Below are 6,018 nucleotides of genomic sequence, written 5' to 3' on the forward strand. Positions count from 1 at the left end.
AATATTAAAGATCATACTAAACAAGACTAAATGACCCACTAAACAAGGTTAAATAACCCACTAAACACGGCTAAATGACCCACTAAACAAGACTAAATGACCCACTAAACAAGACTAAATGACCCACTAAACAAGGTTAAATGACCCACTAAACAAAACTAAATGACCCACTAAACAAGACTAAATGACCCACTAAACAAGACTAAATGACCCACTAAACAAGGTTAAATGACCCACTAAACAAGACTAAATGACCCACTAAACAAGACTAAATGACCCACTAAACAAGACTAAATGACCCACTAAACAAGACTAAATGACCCACTAAATGATTAATTGACCCACTAAACAATATTAAAAGACCCACTAAATGACCCGCTAAACAAGACTAAATGACCAACTAAACAAGACTAAATGACCCACTAAACAAGACTCACTTTTTTACTTCTCAGAATGAAAATGTCTTCCAATATATTTGACTACAGGCTGACAGTGTTGAGAAATGTTTATGCTAATGTCATATTGGTATTCATTCATTGACATTCCCTTTTTTTTATTGTATTTGTATACAGTTATTTAAAATTATATGACATTTTTTTTTATTGTATTTGTATAGAGTTATTTAAAATTATATGACATTTTTTTGATGTATTTACTTACACATCTCAATGGTTTTGTTTACAATTTAATTCTACCTATACAAGTAGTAGTTTACAAATGTTGAAATAAAATTTCTCAGTAAAAAATGTAATGAGAAAAATTCCGTATTTACATTTTTTAAATTGTGTTTTTGATTGTTAAAAAAAAAAAATCAAGCTAAAACCAGAGGCTTAGCGGGGGGGGGGGGGGGGGGGGGGGGGGCAGGGGGGTTACATATGTCCCCGGGCGCCGACCTTAGGGGGCGCCAAAATGGGTTGTAAAAATAAATTAAAATCTCATTTTAGCTGTATTTTTGCATTATAAATAGTTTGAGGGGGGTGCCAAATTGAAAGTTTGTCCCAGGGCGCCGGGAAGGGTCGCTACGCCTCTGGCTAAAACTTTTTGAACAAAAGCTCTCATTTACTGAATCTATTTTTAGAATCACTTGCAGGTATGGGCCTGCTTGTTACTGACTGGTTGTAAAATATGAGTTAGGTCATGTGACATATCTAAGCAAGAAATAACATTGTTGATTAAAAAAATATGCAAGATGATGATTGTGTTTTGTACCTTTGATATCATTGACTAAATTTGTTGTTATATGGGTCTCTATTATTTGTTGTTATATGGGTCTGTATTATTTATGGGTCTCTATTATTTGTTGTTACATGGGTCTCTATTATTTGTTGTTATATGGGTCTCTATTATTTGTTGTTATATGGGTCTCTATTATTTGTTGTTACATGGGTCTCTATTATTTGTTGTTATATGGGTCTGTATTATTTATGGGTCTCTATTATTTGTTGTTACATGGGTCTCTATTATTTGTTGTTATCTGGGTCTCTATTATTTGTTGTTATATGGGTCTGTATCATTTGTTGTTATATGGGTCTCTATTGTTTGTTGTTATATGGGTCTCTATTGTTTGTTGTTATATGGGTCTCTATTGTTTGTTGTTATATGGGTCTCTATTATTTGTTGTTATATGGGTCTGTATTATTTATGGGTCTCTATTATTTGTTGTTATATGGGTCTGTATTATTTATGGGTCTCTATTATTTGTTGTTATATGGGTCTCTATTATTTGTTGTTATATGGGTCTATATCATTTGTTGTTATATGGGTCTCTATTATTTGTTGTTATATGGGTCTGTATTATTTATGGGTCTCTATTATTTGTTGTTATATGGGTCTCTATTATTTGTTGTTATATGGGTCTGTATTATTTATGGGTCTCTATTATTTGTTGTTACATGGGTCTCTATTATTTGTTGTTATATGGGTCTCTATTATTTGTTGTTATATGGGTCTCTATTATTTGTTGTTATATGGGTCTATATCATTTGTTGTTATATGGGTCTCTATTATTTGTTGTTATATGGGTCTGTATTATTTATGGGTCTCTATTATTTGTTGTTATATGGGTCTGTATTATTTATGGGTCTCTATTATTTGTTGTTATATGGGTCTATATCATTTGTTGTTATATGGGTCTCTATTATTTGTTGTTATATGGGTCTGTATTATTTATGGGTCTCTATTATTTGTTGTTATATGGGTCTCTATTATTTGTTGTTATATGGGTCTATATCATTTGTTGTTATATGGGTCTATATTATTTGTTGTTATATGGGTCTCTATTATTTGTTGTTATATGGGTCTCTATTATTTGTTGTTATATGGGTCTCTATTATTTGTTGTTATATGGGTCTATATTTTTTGTTGTTATATGGGTCTATATCATTTGTTGTTATATGGGTCTATATTATTTGTTGTTATATGGGTCTGTATTATTTATGGGTCTCTATTATTTGTTGTTATATGGGTCTATATTATTTGTTGTTATATGGGTCTCTATTATTTGTTGTTATATGGGTCTATATCATTTGTTGTTATATGGGTCTATATTATTTGTTGTTATATGGGTCTGTATTATTTATGGGTCTCTATTATTTGTTGTTATATGGGTCTCTATTATTTGTTGTTATATGGGTCTATATCATTTGTTGTTATATGGGTCTCTATTATTTGTTGTTATATGGGTCTGTATTATTTATGGGTCTCTATTATTTGTTGTTATATGGGTCTGTATTATTTATGGGTCTCTATTATTTGTTGTTATATGGGTCTGTATTATTTATGGGTCTCTATTATTTGTTGTTATATGGGTCTATATCATTTTTTGTTATATGGGTCTCTATTATTTGTTGTTATATGGGTCTATATCATTTGTTGTTATATGGGTCTCTATTATTTGTTGTTATATGGGTCTATATCATTTGTTGTTATATGGGTCTATATTATTTGTTGTTATATGGGTCTATATTATTTGTTGTTATATGAGTCTCTATTATTTGTTGTTATATGGGTCCATATTATTTGTTGTTATATGGGGCTCTATTATTTGTTGTTATATGGGTCTATATCATTTGTTGTTATATGGGTCTCTATTATTTGTTGTTATATGGGTCTGTATTATTTGTTGTTATATGGGTCTATATCATTTGTTGTTATATGGGTCTATATTATTTGTTGTTATATGGGTCTCTATTATTTGTTGTTATATGGGTCTATATCATTTGTTGTTATATGGGTCTCTATTATTTGTTGTTATACGGGTCTATATTATTTGTTGTTATATGGGTCTCTATTATTTGTTGTTATATGGGTCCATATTATTTGTTGTTATATGGGTCTCTATTATTTGTTGTTATATGGGTCTATATCATTTGTTGTTATATGGGTCTCTATTATTTGTTGTTATATGGGTCTGTATTATTTGTTGTTATATGGGTCTATATCATTTGTTGTTATATGGGTCTATATTATTTGTTGTTATATGGGTCTATATTATTTGTTGTTATATGGGTCTATATTATTTGTTGTTATATGGGTCTCTATTATTTGTTGTTATATGGGTCTATATCATTTGTTGTTATATGGGTCTCTATTATTTGTTGTTATATGGGTCTATATCATTTGTTGTTATATGGGTCTCTATTATTTGTTGTTATATGGGTCTATATTATTTGTTGTTATATGGGTCTATATCATTTGTTGTTATATGGGTCTCTATTATTTGTTGTTATATAGGTCTCTATTATTTGTTGTTATATGGGTCTATATTATTTGTTGTTATATGGGTCTATATTATTTGTTGTTATATGGGTCGCTATTATTTGTTGTTATATGGGTCTATATTATTTGTTGTTATATGGGTCTATATTATTTGTTGTTATATGGGTCGCTATTATTTGTTGTTATATGGGTCTCTATTATTTGTTGTTATATGGGTCCATATTATTTGTTGTTATATGGGTCTATATTATTTGTTGTTATATGGGTCTATATCATTTGTTGTTATATGGGTCTCTATTATTTGTTGTTATATGGGTCTGTATTATTTGTTGTTATATGGGTCTATATCATTTGTTGTTATATGGGTCTATATTATTTGTTGTTATATGGGTCTCTATTATTTGTTGTTATATGGGTCTATATCATTTGTTGTTATATGGGTCTCTATTATTTGTTGTTATATGGGTCTATATCATTTGTTGTTATATGGGTCTCTATTATTTGTTGTTATATGGGTCTATATTATTTGTTGTTATATGGGTCTATATCATTTGTTTTTATATGGGTCTCTATTATTTGTTGTTATATGGGTCTATATTATTTGTTGTTATATGGGTCTCTATTATTTGTTGTTATATGGGTCTCTATTATTTGTTGTTATATGGGTCTCTATTATTTGTTGTTATATGGGTCTCTATTATTTGTTGTTATATGGGTCTATATTATTTGTTGTTATATAGGTCTCTATTATTTGTTGTTATATGGGTCTCTATTATTTGTTGTTATATGGGTCTGTATTATTTGTTGTTATATGGGTCTATATTATTTGTTGTGTGCCTTAACTGAATGATGTCACAACAGACACATACAACTGAATGTTACTTAAAACATTCACTCACTGCAAAATGCAGCATCCAAGTTTAAAAAACACACAATAGTATTTTATGATGAAATACACACTTTAATTAGAATTTCAAATTGCATAGAGATCTATACACTGCCATTTGTTGACAAATACATTAAAAATTAGAAATCTATACATAATTTTATACATACAACAGGCAAATTCTTTTCAAACACTCATCAATATTCTTATCAAATTTTATAAGCCACATTTTTATAAAAAAAATCTGAATGTCTTATATGTCAAGCCAGTTATCAGTCATAAATGTCTGATAAGAGTTGAAGTACCTGTTATAATATGTAACATCAACATCAATCAAATACTGCTATGTGTTTAAATATAAAGCCATTTTTTAAATCTGAAAATCACCTCCGCTTAATGCCTTAATAAAAAGTTATATTCTGGACGATAGGGCAGTGGTTATGACTAGAATTAGTAGAGTACTAGTATCATTTAAGACAAGGTTACAGCTTGTAGCAGAAGGATGGTAGATTACAGTAGTTATGACTAGAGTACCATGTTAGACCATAGGTTACAATACATGTTGTATAAAGATGGTAGATTACAGTAGTTATGACTAGAGTACTAGTATCATTTTAAGACAAGGTTACAGCTTGTAGTAGAAGGATGGTAGATTACAGTAGTTATGACTCGAGTACCATGTTAGACCATAGGTTACAGCTTGTAGTAGAAGGATGGTAGATTACAGTAGTTATGACTCGAGTACCATGTTAGACCGTAGGTTACATGTAGTATAAAGACGGTAGTTGTAATAAAAACAACTAAATCTGCTTATAAATTATTAGACGCGCTAAAACTAGAACATTCTAAACAGCTGGGTTTATTATAATTCATTACATCATCACTTGTCATTAGCTGAATGACAAACAATTGCATGAGCTAGTCATTAAAGATTAATTAATGAGAGCGGTGATTGCTTTCACGTTGTTTAATTTGTCTAGACATAAATGGACAAAATGGGGCGCCATATTTAAGAGGTTACACTAAAAAATGTTTCTGACCCGCTGATTAGGACAAGCCACAAAAAGTTATCCCATGGTATCAAGGTGTTATCAGATGATAGGGGGGGGGGTCATGGCACAAGGGTGGTCAAATAATGGGGGGGGGGGGTGCATGGCATAAGGGTGAAGTCAAATGATGGGGGGGGGCATGGCATAAGGGTGAAGTCAAATGATGCGGGGTTGGGGGCACAAGGGTGAAGTCAAATCATGTGGGGGCCCATGGCACAAGGGTGAAGTCAAATCATGTGGGGGCCCATGGCACAAGGGTGAAGTCAAATCATGTGGGGGCCCATGGCACAAGGGTGGTCAAATAATGGGGGGGGGGGTGCATGGCATAAGGGTGAAGTTAAATGATGGGGGGGGGGGGAGGGGACA

This window comes from Physella acuta, unplaced genomic scaffold (genome assembly GCF_028476545.2).
Source record: "Physella acuta isolate Inbredline_101_S28 unplaced genomic scaffold, ASM2847654v3 ptg000051l, whole genome shotgun sequence".
Classification (NCBI taxonomy): domain Eukaryota; kingdom Metazoa; phylum Mollusca; class Gastropoda; family Physidae; genus Physella; species Physella acuta.